The 16392-nt window shown below is 40.5% G+C and overlaps 1 long non-coding RNA gene and 2 other non-coding genes across 5 annotated transcripts; all 3 read right to left on the reverse strand.

The window, feature by feature from the left end:
- Positions 1-7234: 7234 nt before the first annotated feature.
- LOC116067222 lies at positions 7235-14781 on the reverse strand. 3 transcript variants are annotated; one of them, XR_004109144.2, is made up of 6 exons: positions 14703-14781; positions 13593-13709; positions 12168-12300; positions 10759-10906; positions 7803-8888; positions 7235-7441 (listed from the first exon to the last, which is right to left on the reverse strand). It is a non-coding gene; the product is annotated as an uncharacterized LOC116067222 (long non-coding RNA). The 3 variants fall into 3 exon arrangements; XR_004896822.1 differs by lacking the exon at positions 7235-7441 and adding an exon at positions 14238-14330 and having other exon boundaries at positions 8059-8888; positions 14703-14758; XR_004109145.2 differs by lacking the exon at positions 7235-7441 and having other exon boundaries at positions 8059-8888; positions 10759-10909.
- LOC116067359 lies at positions 12402-12514 on the reverse strand. The gene has a single exon (XR_004109185.1). It is a non-coding gene; the product is annotated as a small nucleolar RNA SNORD67 (small nucleolar RNA).
- Positions 14035-14148, reverse strand: LOC116067358. The gene has a single exon (XR_004109184.1). It is a non-coding gene; the product is annotated as a small nucleolar RNA SNORD67 (small nucleolar RNA).
- Positions 14782-16392: the final 1611 nt, after the last annotated feature.

Consider the following 16392-nt stretch of genomic DNA (forward strand, 5'->3'; position numbering starts at 1 on the left):
TTAACCATAGTCCTCAGAAATCCACCAGAGTTTAAAATGCCAACACAAAGAAAGCGGAAGGTAACGGACATCTGGCCGAAAAGAGGGACATACGACGAAATTTCTGGCGGCAACGGAGCAATCCCGGAAGTGGAAGGTCGTGCATATAGACTACACTAAAACAGAAAATTTGACCAACATGGGCTACTGTACGTCAAAGCAGCCACAACAGTTACACAGGCAATAACACTCAAAGTCAAGCATGAAAACTGCAAGGAGAGGATGAGGGAGTGAGACAGCTCATGCATGTGGGCACGAGATGTGGCTGTTTTTTCGTTCTTAATTTAAAACCAATTTTAGAAGCGTGATTGCCTATAAAGTCAATGCAAAGATGTCAGTTGATGCAGATTTGATGTGGATGGGGCAAATTGAGACAAGCCCATGCGCGCAAACTATACATGCTTCAATGATACATACCCAGTAAATCTGAAATGCAGCTATTAACATCACAGATTGATAAGGCCCTTTAAGGCAGAGTAATACCCAAACAAATTTTCTGCCCTGGACCCAACTGCGACTAATTATATTTCTGCATAACTCTTCATTAACAGAGGTTATGACTAGAAATCACTGACAGCGAGCTGCATCTTACCATTAACATGCGTTGGTGAAATGTGTGACCAGTAGCCTATGTTTACATATTCTACACAGCTCACTGGGACTTGAGGTTACTTCCCTGATGGGTCATTTTCAGGAGCTGAACAACTCGACATGATCTGGTTAGCAGAAAAGCTATTTTAGCAGTTGATATGAAAAAACCTTCCTTTGATCGCCCTCTCACATCTGCACAGTAACCATGTACGAGTGTGTTCAGAGCACCGTGAATGGTGCAGTTCCCTATGGATCTGCACACTCCCACGACAGCCTCCTCAGGCTACACACAGACAGATTTATCTCTTTTAAGGAGATGCCCCAATCTCAGCTTCTCTCTCATTCTCAGGTGTTGGGGCATATTTTTACTCAGGAAACATCTTTGGGCAGCTGGATGTTCCTTGACTCTTCGGTGAGTTCAGTTAAAAGCAAAACAAGAGCTGCCTGCGGTCACAAATTCTAGTCGATCAGCCCTCTATGATCACTCGCTGCACTCCTGTCAATCACAGCCCTGAGTCACAGTTTTCTGTGGGGACAGAGGGAAATGAGACGAGAGACGGCAGGAAAAAGCCCTATTTTAAATCCATCGTGGGCATGTGTGAAAGCAACTATGACTGTTTTCTACTTGTTAAATGTCCATCTACAGTGACATTAAATGAACATATTCAGCGAGATGAGCAACTCTGCTAACAGCCAATATAAATAATACAAAGTCAATGACCAATCTGATTGGTGGAGTACTAGCCCTTGACTAGCGAATCAGTGCACGAGAAAACCGGAGCTGACAACGCCAGTATCTTCTTATTACTAGCCATTGTATTTTCTTCCGTTCAGTGAGTAATGACAACAACGATCCTTCTTGACTACTATCTACGCTCTCTGATGAAAACAATGACTGATGACAGCGTGCTCTGTGTTTACTAGGTCTAGAGAGATGTTCCGTCATTTCCTGTTTTCATTTTTTGGGCGACAATACAGATTAGTGCCGCCTGCTGTTATGGAGACGTATTACGCCTCACGCACGCGCAGAACGTACGCTCAAGTCGGCGTCGCTTTGGTGTGTTCCGAGGCACTTTTTTGACACACTCAGGGAGACGGGAGCCGACTGATCAGTCTGACTGCCTTTTCTGCCGACGGTCGGCCATCGGGGTTGGTGTGTCAGAGCCTTAAGGACGAAACATGTTTGCATTGATTTCAGCACATTTCAATGGCATAACCATGATTGAAGGAGTCACAGGAGTAGTAAATGTGGACTCAGCCTGTCTAGTGGTCTTCGGCAGGCTACTCTGGAGCTGCTTCAGAAAAAGCCGACCTTTTTTCCCACAAACAGGGCACTGACTGGAGTCAGTGTGATTTTTGATCCATGAGGTCATGTGGTTTCTATAGTGCTTTGTTTTTAACTGGGTGGCTTGCTAGCTAACAAACCAACTAGCTAATGATAGCTAGTTCATGGTACTTCATGGTAATTTGTATGACTTGTGAAGAAACTTTCACTTTCAAACTTTTCAGTTCAAAACAGTACATTTGGTTTTCAGATCTCAACAGTCATTTTTAGTAGCTAATTTTGCTAACTGTAATTCACACCAATTTTAAATTAAAAAAAGATGTTTTTTTTAATTTTTAAATTACACTTGTTGCAATTTTCAGACTGAATTCTCATTACTCTTATTTCCTGGTAAACAGTATATTTCTAGTGGTTGATAAATTAAGAAACTAAACTGCCAGCCAGTGTAAGATTATCTGCCAAGTGTGCATACAGTTGGTGCATAATGTAATACACACCATCATTGGTTGAAATGTAGATAAAGAACATTTTACAGATCTTAACTGCACAAGTCTCTTTGCATCAATCCAAATGATGTGTGGGTTGGAGTTGAACTGTGGCAGACTCGAGAGAACGGTGTGGTGGAAGTATTTCGGGGCAGCAGGTGTAGATGTTTTAAAATAGGAAGGTGAAACAAAATAAGGACAGTCGAGGACTAAACCAAGTTAAGTTTTTGTATTTTATTAAATATATTTGCAAATATAGGAGTAACACGATTTCACAAAAGGCACAGCAGCCCTGTGTGGAAAAGTGTCTTCAACAAGTGAACAAGAATACTGAGCTTATATACACAAAGAGCCAATGGGAGTGATAACCACACATGTTCAGGTCTAAACATGACTTTGCATTTTCTTACAGCCATATCTGGACACAAGAGACAATCTAAATCATAATAGACACCTTGGAGCCACTGCGTCTCTTCCCTCTTGCCATACTTTCACCCTGGGGTCACATACCCTGTACATCTCGAACTAGCAAGGGAACACTGGATCTTCACAGAAAGATAGTTTACTGTGACCTTGTACCTTTATCGGCTCAAACAAGGCCTGTACGCATTCGTCTCCAGACTTTGTGTACGCAATCTACATGTGGGAATGAGATAAACTCCCTTCCAGCATTGTGAGAGAAACACAAAAATAAATTATACGAATAATATAGAGAATTATGCTTAAATGTAATTTTTGCCATAACAACGGTCTCGCTGGAAATCATCATTTATTACCGTGGAGCCCAAAGCTGATGCATTAAATTAGAACACTTCGCATTATTACTGCATTTTCATTTATGAATGCCAACATTGTGTCCCTTCCACACCTCTGAAACCCATATTCCCGCAGTCCATCTTGGCCAGAAATGTTAAGTGTAAGCATTTGAGCTTCAACAAGTCACTGCAAAACACCGTCCCTCCTTTCATTTTTCAACTGACCTGGTGAAAAGAGTGAAAACCCCAGAAAACCAAAGACACAAAGTCTCCAGCCGACGTGGAAACTAAATTCTTTCTGTCGATATTAGTGCTAAAAACAAGTAGCTGGTTAATCAATTAGTCGATTGACAATACTGATTGGGTAATCATTTACGTCATTTTTTAAGCTGCTGAACATTCTCTGGTTTCAGCATTGTGAATGTGAGTATTTGCTGCAATTTTAACCATTTTCTGTCTTTATGGACGATTTATCAATTAATCGAAAAAACGAAAGATTAATCAACAAAAAAATCTGAAAGGAAGACGAAAAGGGTGAGAGAGGAGAGGAGAACTGCGATCCTCAGACAGACAGACAGACAGACAGACAGACAGACAGACAGACAGAGGGAAAACAGGATAACACCTCAATGAACAGACCATACAGCACATCACAACCCAAATTTCACCCAGAGTACAGGAGACTAAAAACATCTTTGAACAAACATTTCACCATGGCTGACATAACCTCTTCCTGTCAAAAAACACACACACACACACACACACACACACACACACACACACACACACACAGAGGACTATGGTTAACTGCTCCTCAGATCTCTGCAGGGTAAATCCAGACAGCTAGCTAGACTATCTGTCCAGTCTGTTTTCTGTTGCACGACTAAAACAACTTTTGAACGTAGCCTACATGTGTTCCACCACAGTGCAGTGGAGGAAGGTCTGGCAATTGTTCAGCTCTGTGACACAGCCTGACAGACAACTCGGTTGATGTTGACGGGTTCTGGTAAAAAATGATTGATGTTAACTGGGAATCAAGTGCTAAAAATGACTCCCGTGGTGCTCTGCGATCTCTAAAGTTAATGACAACGCTCTGCCGTAAACAAGACGACGCAACCCTTGAGGCACCACTCTGAAAAGAAATCTGGCGTCGGTTCACAATTAACGAGATGAATAATTGATTTGTTTCTTGTTCTACATCAAATGAAGGCACAGAGTGCCCTTCACTGCAGACGTTCACTTGAATACAAAATGTTCTTTGCAGAATGTTGTAAAGTTGCGTAAGATTTCATATATCAGTGTTCCCTGCAGTTAAAAAGCTAAAACAAACTAAAGAATGAAATAGGTTTATAACACTATACTGCAGGAATTTGATTTATTTTCCCCCACCAGAACATCTTTCATCCCATATTTTAAAAAGAAAATATGCACAAAGAACAAGTAAGCTCTCACATAGCCCTCAGACCTTTGAGGTCAAAGGAAACGTCTCCAAGTAAAATGGACACACAGGTATTACAATATCCAATTTGTAAAATCAGTTTGATCTTCACACTCTCCATTGAGCGTAGGTCTATCAGTACTGACTGAGAAGAGCTGATGAAAAAGATACCAAAGGAAAGAAGCAAACACTGGACGTGTGAACCAAACTCTGAATTAGCGGAGGATCGCTTGAAAATGATGTACGACCTATTATCACACAGGTTGCACAATGAACTAGGACGATGGAGTCGTACACTACCTGAACAGCTGTGCTTGTGTGGCACTGGCATAAAGAATGCATTACTCTGTGCTCAAACTCAAAGGGTGTGTCTAACATTTGCTTATAGGCATACCGTAGACAAAGTCTGAAGTACTGTATGTTGAATGTTCTTTTAAAAAGTTAAGATGCTTTCTTCATTTATTAGAGGAGACAGTTGAATTGCATAGGCTATTGTTAATATCTAATGTTTGTATTTAATCATTTAAAGTTGTAGTCATAGTATTGGTACCGTTATATTGAAGTCTAAATTGAGCTGATATTAAGTGTTGTAATACAGCTGGAGTATATTATTAGTCTCATGCATTTAGATCTAAACAATGAACAACTAGCTTCGTATCGCCAGACCTTCTTCCACAGCGCTGCGAAGGAGGGGTCTGGCTAGTTCACACAGCATTCCTGGTTGGGAGAAAAAACATGCTCTGGTTGTGGCCGGGTTGGCTCAGTGGTGGAGCGGGCACACATGTGCTGAGGGGTTTCACGCAGGGGTCCAGGGTTCGGGTCCGACCTGTGGTGATTGCTTGCATGTCTTCCCCCTCTCTCTCCCCTTTCTCACCTAGCTGTCCTGTCAAAAAAAATAAGGTGGAAAAGCCCAAAAAATAATCTTAAAAAAAAAAAAAAAAAAAAAATGCTCTGGTTTATTGGCATTTCTTTAAACCAATCACAATCGTCTTGGGTGGTGCAAAGCGGAGCAAAGGTGCAGCTGCAAACTAGCCTCATGCGAACATGTGTACGTTCAAAAGTTGTTTTAGTTGTGCAACAGCAAATTCAGATTGGACAGATAGTCTAGCTAGCTGTCTGGATTTACCCTGCAGAGATCTGAGGAGCAGTTAACCATAGTCAAGAAAGCGGAAGGTAACGGACATCCGGCCGAAAAGAATTTCGGGCGGTACCAGAGCAATCCCGGAAGTGGAATGTCGTCGATATAGACTAATGAACAACAAACTTATGAGCATAGAGCTGCACAATTAATCACAATTTTGGAGCGCAATATGGACTAGTGCAATATCCAAATCACAGGGTTAGCAATATTTATTAAAGGCAAAATATGTGTCAAACCATTCTGAATTAAGTATTGTGGTGCTGCAGACGCCCCTGAAAAGAATATCTGTTTGGTACAGACCCTCACAGAAATCACACTATAATCATTTTAATTTGAATATTTTTCATTGAGAATGATACAAACATGATTATTAAGTACTAGGGCTATCCATGCAACAATTTCATTTGAAACACGTTTCTTAGCAAATAAGCTTTGGCCAGAGAACCTCTCTACTATGATAATGTGAGAAATATTTAAAATAGGGATTTTTGAGATTGGTGCAGGAATTTCATAAAATAATTTGGTGTAAACATGCAAGATGAAGCTTTGGATTGCAGTTGTAGCTTTACAGGATGACTCCCTGTGGGAGCCGTCAGTGTTTGCGTGGAGCCTTCAGGGACTCATGCGTTTCTGTAACAGAAATCCAGTTTTACACACCTGTGACTGAGAGCATCAGGCCACATGCATCTGTCCACCGACAGGAGGAACATTGGTGTTTAAGTGCCACCTGGTGGTAAAACAAAAATATTCACACTGTACAGCAGAGATACAGGGGCCATCACAGATGGCAGCAGGTTATCATTCACATTGCAGCTGCTCATTTCAAAGGTTTGAGAGCTCTGTAACAGTTCATCCAGAAGGAACTGGTAAGCCATGAAGCATTCAACGCTTTTTTAAGTCGGCAACAAGTCTTGCAACCTGCAACTGGTCTGCTAATTTTTCCCAGAATTAAGCCCGAACATGAAGCTGCTTTTAGCTATTGTGCTGTAGAGATCTGGAACAAATTCCTTAAGGATGTTACCATTTGTGCAGATCTTCAAATAGCCAATACTTTGACACTTGCCATTTTCAGAAAGAAATGTTTACGCCAACATAAGCATCTATGTTCAAGTCCATATTCGAAAGTCTCCATCCTCCAAAAAGCAACCCCATCACAAACAGCTAATTATAGTACCACAAAGTGAAAATATTCCTATTGCTTCTTGAAAATGTAGCTTAAAAATTGTAATGGCATCACAATTGTGTAACTAAAGTAGGATTTGAATCAGGTATACTAACTATACATGAACTCGAAATCAGCAACCGTCTGTAGAGTTTGCTAGCCTTAGCCATTCGTGCCGTTCATGGTGGATATTCAGTTTTGTAGTCACATTCATTAAACACAAAACACAAGTGGCTTAAATTCTTTAAACACTTTTAGTATTTAGTTTAATTAAATTTATATAGCGCCTTCGACCTAGGCGGGCATGGACTTCGTGGTGAGAAAGGCAAGGTAGAGACTTTCTTCTCAGACACCTGAGGAAATGCCAGGTATTCATTTTAATTCAATTTTATTTATCTTGTCAAATCATTACAGGAGTCATCTCAGGACACTTTACAGGTCTAGACCACACTATAATTTACAAAAACTCAACATTTCAGTTACATTTCCATTCCTACATCACTGATTGGTCGTCATCATTGATTGAATTGAAACAATCAAATTCACTTCAAAATAGAGCTGAGGAATATATCGATATCGTGATATGAGACTAGATATCATCTTAGATTTTGGATATAGTAATTTCGTGACATGAAACAAGTGTTGTCTTTTCCAGGTTTTAAAGGCTGCATTACAGTAAAGTTATGTCATTTTCTGAACTTACCAGACTGTTGTAACTGTTCTATTATTTGCCTTTACCCACTTAGTCATTATATCCACATTACTGATGATTTATCAAAAACCTCATTGTGTAAATATTTTGCGAAAGCACCAATAGTCAACAATACAATATCGTTGCGGTATCAATAAAGGTATTTTGTCAAAAATATCTTGATATTTGATTTTCTCCATATCGCCCAACCCTACTTTAAAGTGCTTTACAAGCAGTTGACATATCTTCAGATCAGAAAAAGCAATTCGCCGCAGGATTGTGAGTGTCACTTAAATGACCCATTTGTGTTCTTTAACCCTCCAATGGAGCACAAGTAGAGTTTATATTTCACAATTATCGTTTTCCGTCAGATCGTTTATAGATCTGAATTTCCAACCGCACTTGAAGGCAGCTTCATTTTAATTCGAAAGAAAAGAGAACCAGGGACTGCTTTGTGCTGGCGCTTGTTGCACAGACTCCTGGTGAGTTAAGAGCTTGCGTTTCGTTTTTTTTACCCTTAGTGTTTAAAACGTTCTTGTGGCAGTGATATATTCAGGTTTACTGTACAAAACACACTGCCTAAAAACGGGACTGCCAAGTCTGATCGCCAGTTACATGATTGGCCAACACAAGTTGGCCAATCATGTGACGTCGGGTTACGTTTCTTCAAAAGACAATCTTGTTTACAGGGATTTAGAGTTATGACTATCATGATACAAGTTTCATGTCATATTGCCCCAACCTTTGACCAAATGCACACATTACCAAGCCTGAGGCTCACTGCTGGCTGACAGAACCTCACAGAGAACATGCAGATATTTAAGATGAGCTGTGGCCTCTGATGATGCAAAGCAATCACAAAAACTGAAATCCCTTCAGGACGAATCCACAGGGACTGTCAACCCATTCCAGTCACCTCTGCAAAACAGCTTCAGTATACAGCAAGTCATTCCTGTGATGTACGCAACTGCTCTGACTCAAAGGGTTTACTGAACAGCCGGATGCTATGACAAGGACGATTAGAAATACATGTGACAGTGTTGGTGCATATTTACAGTATGTGTCTGGAACACGTTTTTTGTGGCGATGACACTGAAGCCTAAATTCATTTGAAGATTAACGTAGCAAAACCGGACTTCCCTCTGTGTTGCTCATCAGCAATAAGCCCACAATACAGCTGTGTTCCCAGGGTACACAGTGGACACCAGCGTCCGTGCTGTGAATGACACACAGCTGCAACACAGCCGATGTTGAACATCACTTCAGACATGCCATCTTGGTCCAACACCTCGTCCATCTGCCTAGTAAAGGAAAGGAGAGAAAAGACAGATAGGTCTTCCTTCAGAGTGACAGGTTGACAGGATTTCTCATTATTGCAATTTTCTACAGTTTTGTCTGAAGAAAATGTTTCATCTTAAAACAGAGTTTCATATTCAATGTAATTTTTTTTTCACCATTTGTTTTAACTAATAATATGACTTCAATTAAAAAAAAAAATTTAAAAAAAATGCATGCTGGTGGTCAGGTCTCCAAATACATTCTGGGATATAGCAAAATTGAGGTAGGATTTGGGTCACAATCATAGGCAGTAAGAAGCAGGCAGTCTACAAAGAATAAGTCATCTCAGAGACAGACAAAGAAACAAACATCGTCTCTGGTGGCAATTTTGACATTACGTGTAGCCTCTGGTGGCGTCATTGCTTCATATTTCCCAAAACCACAATCTGATCTTAAATCACAGTAGACCTGCAGAGCTCTACGAACTCTATGAATCTGTATTGAATGTTGGTCGTTCCAACATCCCAGTTACAGTATCCTCCCTTTTACAAGACTGTTAAGTTGTATCATTACTTTCAGTTGAACAAACCAATATGGATTCTCAGACTGATTCAGTTCGTACCTTTTTATGGTGAACAAACTCCCTAGGGCTGCAACTAACGACTATTTTGATAATTAAAAATCGGAAAACACAAAAAGCTACATTTTATTAATTTCAGCATTTTATTCAAAAAGCAAACATATGCCTCGCCTTCTTGTACAATGCCCTTTTAAACATTTACATGTGACACAATACATACCATGTTCTTAGTTAATTGCTTATGTAAATGTCATCATACTAATCAATTATGAAATTTGTTGGCAACTATTTTTTATAATTGATTAAGTTGTTGCAGCCAATGTTACAACCTTTTCTACAGCCCCCCACCCCCCCGTGCTGCAGCTTTCCAGTTTGACAGTGAGTCACCAAACTGCTACAGAAAGTCAGACCAATTTCAGTATTTAACCAAATGACGCCCCAAACCATTTGCATAACCCCTTACTGAATCTTCAAAGTTCCAACTCAATTCTTCACTTTTAAAAAAAAAAAAAAAAAACACGCCAACTTATTGGGACTTTAGCTTATTCACCGTAACCCCCAGAGTTAGATAAGTCCATATATACCCTTCTCATCTCCGTGCGTGTTGTAACTGTGTCCGACGGCTCCACCGGTAGCTTAGCCTAGCACGGATCCTGAAGGTAATTGGTTCCAACTAGCCAACTGCTCCGAATAAGTGACAAAATAATGCCAACATGTTCCTATTTACATGTTGCGATTTGTATAGTCACAGGGTGTACAAATAAGGTCACATGAGACACAGCTATCTTGTAACCGTACATAAACTGGGAACTATATTCTCAGAAAGGCGAAGCATTTCTACTCTCTGTCCGGTGCTTCTCAGGTGCTGCAAGCATATCACTCCGCCCAAGTAGCAGTGCTTCGCCTTTCTGAGAATATAGTTCCCAGTTTGTATACGGTTAGAAGATGGCTGTGTCTCATATGACCTTGTTATTTGTACATGCTGTGACTATACAAATCACAACATGTAAATAGGAACATGTTGGCGTTATTTTGTCACTTATTGGAGCAGTAGGCTAGTTTGAACCGATTACCTTCAGGATCCGTGCTAGGCTAAGCTACCGGTGGAGCCGTCGGAAAGAGCTACAACGCGCACGGAGATGAGAAGGGTATGTATGGACTTATCTAACTCTGGGGGTTACGGTGAATAAGCTAAAGTCCCAATAAGTTGGCGTGTTCCTTTAATCTGGAGTTCAGTGCCAACAGACAACCTTACTACTAGTTAACATGAGGTTTCGGGACCTTATAAAATCCTTTAGTACAAGCACACATACTTGAAATGTGCCAGGTCAATTCAGGTTGTACTGCTGCAGCTCAGGCAACGTGTGCAGCAGGTGGAGGCCCAGGCTGAACTTCGGTTGTGACCTGCGACTGTACCAGTGGCTGCTGCTGTGGGCCTGGCAGAGTTTCCTGTGCACGAGTCTGCTTGCAGGTACAAAGGAGGGGAGGGTGGGTTAGAAGACAGAAAGAGGACAAGGAAAATGTAAAAGTAGAGCCGATGATTAAGTTAAGGTAGTAATCAGGACAAAAAAAAATCTAGCAGGAAAACAGCTACCGTGGGGAGTTTTTTCTCTCCAAAAAACCTCACAAGTACAACTACCAAGTGGACCACTGATCACAGCCGGCACTTAGATTTAACTGGGTCATTAGTGACCAACGGAGCAGTTAAATGCTAAATAGAAATATACAGAGTTATTAACACAGTAAGAAAACCATTGTACGTGCTGGACAGACAGCATAGCCTGTTCTGTCTCAGTGAAACACCGTCACAATCTACTACCGTTGCCAGGAGGTGACGGAGCATCTCTGCCATCAAGCAAACTGAAACCAGTTTGTTCTGAAATAAAATATTTTTAGAAAATTTGGAAAAATGATAGCTTATAAATGTAACAATCTGTTAAATGCATTGAAAATGTATTGCCGTCCACCTTCACATGGATCATTAACCCATCTAAGATTTGTTGGGTTCAAGCGTTTTTCTACATTTCAGGTTTCACGACTTAAATACTCATACGTTTTTCCCCCGGCCCAATGGCGAGGCCTTAACGTTTTTGGCGTATGCAGTCTGGGTGCTTGGGTAACAACTGATGAAGGAACCATTAAAGCGTTAGTTGTTACAAAATGAACAGATCTAAAAGTTTGGTTCACTTGTGTGTAGGGCTGGGCAATATATCTTAAATTTTGGATTTCGTAATATCATGATATGACACAAGTGTTGTCTTTTCCTGGTTTTAAAGGCTGCATTACAGTGATGTAATTTTCTGAACACAGACTGTTCTAGCTGTTCCATTATTGGCCTTTACCCACATAGTTATTATAATCAACATAACTGAGGATTATTTATCAAAAAAATCTCATTGTGTGCATATTTTGTGAAAGCACCAATTGTCAACCCTACAATATCGATAGGAGGCATTAGGTCAAAAATATCGGGATATTTGATTTTCTCCATATCGCCCAGCTCTACTTGTGTTAAACTTTAAAAGCTGCATACATTTCCTTGTGTCAGAAATCCGTAGGAAAATCTTTAGAATTCAGGCAGTGACTCAAGTAGCTCACAGAGTGAAGCTCTGAGCTGTGACTTTAATAAGGTAATACACACAAGAGGACAAACTGAAAAGGATAAAAGATGGCACTTCATAAAAAACACAAAAGTTGACTGAATTAGGGTGCGTGCCCTCACCAGCTCTCGGGTTGGAGTGGTTCCACCAATTATGAAGGGAAAACCTTCGCTGGCAGGATCCATTTTGGGCATCACCTTCACAATGGCTCAAACATACTGCCTAACCACGTCCTTCAACTCTCCCATCTTCAGTCTAGGAAAGGAAGATCACAACAAAAACACAGAATTGTAGGAAAGGAAATGACGAGAAAATCATTAAGCAGTGCCCTCACTGTTTCTCGTGTCAGGTGTGGGTGCGACTCAGATGGCCCCTGTGCACAGTGTGTGTCACCACAGGTTGTCAGGACAGGGCCGCTGTGCCACTGCAATCAGCAACCTGCCTAATAGTGCAACTCATCATTGTCACAGCCCACTTCTCTAAAACACTATGCTATAGCAGGACTGTATGGATTTGGATAGTCAAGGAATTTCAATTTGTGTTTCCCTGAATCTACGTCACCACATTCCCATTTGTTTCCACATTTGCAGAACTGAAAAACAAAACGTAACCATTGTTCTTTGCAAATGACTGCTGCATATTTGTGGTGATGTGAAGACGCTTCTGAAAGGGAGTCAGAAAACACCAGGAAGAGCAGTCATGTATCTGCTGATGATATGCTAGCATTTATTTTATGGTTTAGTACACACATTGAAAACAAAAACTAATTAAAATTTGGTTTCCCTCACTGTCGCTCTTAGGAGTTGGAAAGCCATGTGACTGAATGCTATATACAAGTTCTTACAGCATCAAGGTTTTATTTTCACAAGTCAGCTTTACTCAGCATTGCCAATTCTGCCCCAATAAATCAGAGCTACGTGAAAAGTACTAACCCCAGAGAGGGACATTTGTGGGGCCTGGAAATGAATTTCACCCAGTTCCCTTGGTTGAAGCCTGGTTAAGTCCCTGACTTCTTAAAAAGATTTCTGGTAAACGCTATGAATAAATAGAGCTATCTCAGGGTTTTTCCTGCATAGAGGATTTTTTTGGCAGCGCCCCCAGAGTTTTTAGCCAGCCCCAAAGGGAAATCCGTGCCAAAATGAGAATTAAGGAGAAAAAAAAAAAAAAAAAAAAAAGCAACTTCGACTGTGTTTAATAGCAATTTTCCAAACAGTTGGAAAGCAGAACATAAACTTAAATAGGAGCGCTTATCTCAGTTTTACCATCCAGAGGCTGTGTCGGACCCTGCCGGTGATTTTAACAGTGGTATATAAATATTAATATTACTTTTTTAAGCAGTTTTGTTGATAGGCGTTTAATTTGTTTATCAAATTGTATGTATTTGAATGTATGCGCACCAATCACGCTTACTGTTGTGCGTAGTCCCCCTCCTCCCCTCCCAAAGGCCCATTCCAAGCCAGAAAAAAAACCCTGTATCTGTCATTATGTTGAGAGTGCCATCATAAAACCTCCAGATTTTAAAGACCGTAACACATCCAGAAACCGACCTGGAGCAATGAAGGAGCTGGCCTCCAGGACAGTGAGCCAATAGTCCTGCTTGAGGGAGGGCGAGAGAAGCTTGAGAAACTCTACAGCACAGCATCCGTCCACTTCCAAATGGTAGACTGAAACAAATAACATGGGGACAGTATTAAATCAAATTCTGGAAAATACACCTTACGTTTGAACAGTGTTCAGGGATGGTTGTTCAACTGTCCAATTGAATCCCTCAAACACACTCAAGTCTTCTGAAACAGTGGAACATTATTCTTATTAGAATATTTATTAGCAGAGTGTGATAAAATAAAAAAATTTAAAAAGAAATCGCACATAACAGCTTATCGCAAACTTTCAAACTGTAGAGAAAACAAAAAACTATTTAATCTCATGTTACTTAAAGTCATGCTACGGTGTGCAGTGCACAACACACACTTTCAAAAAGGTGGAAGGGTTGAGTCAGATGGCCCCTGTGCACACAGTGTGTCCTCAGGTTGGGTCGGATTGGGGTATTGATGCCACTGCAACAAACACCCCAACGGATTAGTGCAACTCATCACTCTCACACCCATCACCCGTCCGACTTTTAACATGCAACGCTGACGTCCCCCCCTGTGTTGGAGACACCATCGTGTCCTGCAAGGGTTTGTGTTTACTTTCTGTTCCCATTTCTGATCAACAGGTAGCACCGTCCAGTCTCATCTCGCTGCAATGTGAAGACTTCGTTAGAGGTAGCTTAGCAGCAATGCCTGCGTACAACGACAAACCAATCAGGTTAGCCATGGCCATATGCACAAAACGTGGTCAATCGGAGACATATTGAACCCGTCGTGTAAAACTCAAATGTAAAAAAAAGTAAACTGGCCTATGTGACAGTTAAAGAAACTGAATGGTTCGCTACCAATAACTATTTTCTTTAACGCTGCAAACAAACAGTAACGCTGGTTCAAACAATAGACCTAGCTAGCTAAGTTAGCGTAGCTTAACTGTTAGCTATGGTAACGTTAGCATGTAACATTCGCTTCAGCTTCGTCAACGTCACACTGTTCTTCCTAAAACAAAACGGTACACAGTAAGCACCTAGCTAATACAAACGATGATGTATGCAAGTTATTTCTTACCAAACATTTTGCTTGGGTACTCGTCTGGTCGTAGCATTGAGCGTTGTAGTCAAACCAGAAACCATAGACTGTATATAAGAAAACCACCAATTTACTTCTTCTTTATAGCGAGCCACAAACCTACTTTTATAGGTGTATGCCGCCACCTAACGTATCGGAGTATGCAAATAAAATTACCCTGTTACAATCCTTTTTTTAACAGACATTGGTTACAATCACATTCTAATGGATAAAAAAAAGAAAAGAAAATTAAAAACCCTACTTACATTATATTTATTAATTTTGTTTCCTATAAAAATTTAAATAATGACCTTTTCATCTCAGCTTGAAATGTTCTAACTCTTAACACTCCATTCCCTCCCTATTTCTACCACCTTGTCTTTTAATCTTCCCCTTTCTACAACAAACTTCTTACACCTAAGAAACACATGTTCCACCGTTTCCCTACTTCAACATATTTCACAATTATCAGAATGTCTTTTTCAATAATAATGTATGTTTTAACCCTGCGTGCCCTAACCTTAGCCTAGTAAATGTAATATCTTCCTTTTACTGATGAAATGCTTTATCTGGAGGTCCATTTCTCTCAGTGTCACACCTTAAGTAACTGTATGGCCATCTTGTGGGTTCTTGCGCGCCTGTTGTCCCTTTTTATATTTTCGTTCTGTAACAAAATGGCAAAACATGATGGGCTCGTATTTTCAGCAGACAAAATAACTAAACAGTACTACATTTGCAGCTGTGGCTAGAGGAAATGTAATTTAACTTACAGCCCACCACACCATCAGCATACCTGATAAAAGTTCTTACTTTATGGATAATGCTGCATTCCAGGCAACCCGTAACCTGTGTTTTCACAACCTTCTACCCGTGAAAGTGCCCTGGAATGGCAGTCAAACCCGTAACTTACTACCCGTGAACTCGTACCGAACCACATACGATTGTGTACTACTACAGGTTATGTTGATTAAATGAAGCCCAAAATATGTCGCCGACTAGAAGTCGCTAGTGTCAGCTAGCGCTAGCTAACGTCGAACGTTTAACTGCTCCTCAAATCGCAGGGTAAATCCAAACAGCTAGTTAGACCAGTTTTCTGTTGCATGACTAAAACAACCTTTGAACGTACACGTTCCACCAAAAGTTCCTTCCAGAGGCTATTTTGAAGAGGCACCGTCCACCCAAGACAATTGGGATTGGGTTATTCGTTTAAAGAAATGCCAACCAGAGCATGTTTTTCTCCTATGCCAGAATGCTGTGTGGACTAGCCAGACCCTCCTCTGCAGCGCTGTATAGATAGGTCTGGCAATGTGAGACTAATGTTAACTACCAAATGATGTTGGAACCAGGATTGTTACGCTCTCAAAAGTTAAACTTCTTGACAACCTTTATGGGTTGAGCTACTCCATATTGTTTTAAAAAAAAAATATATCTATCTATCTACAGTGAGGAAAATAAGTATTTGAACACCCTGCTATTTTGCAAGTTCTCCCACTTAGAAATCATGGAGGGGTCTGAAATTGTCATCGTAGGTGCATGTCCTCTGTGAGAGACATAATCTAAAAAAAATTAAAAACAATCCAGAAATCACAATATGATTTTTTAACTATTTATTTGTATGATACAGCTGCAAATAAGTATTTGAACACCTGAGAAAATCAATGTTAATATTTGGTACAGTAGCCTTTGTTTG

The sequence above is a fragment of the Sander lucioperca genome, chromosome 3 (assembly GCF_008315115.2).
Source record: "Sander lucioperca isolate FBNREF2018 chromosome 3, SLUC_FBN_1.2, whole genome shotgun sequence".
NCBI lineage: Eukaryota > Metazoa > Chordata > Actinopteri > Perciformes > Percidae > Sander > Sander lucioperca.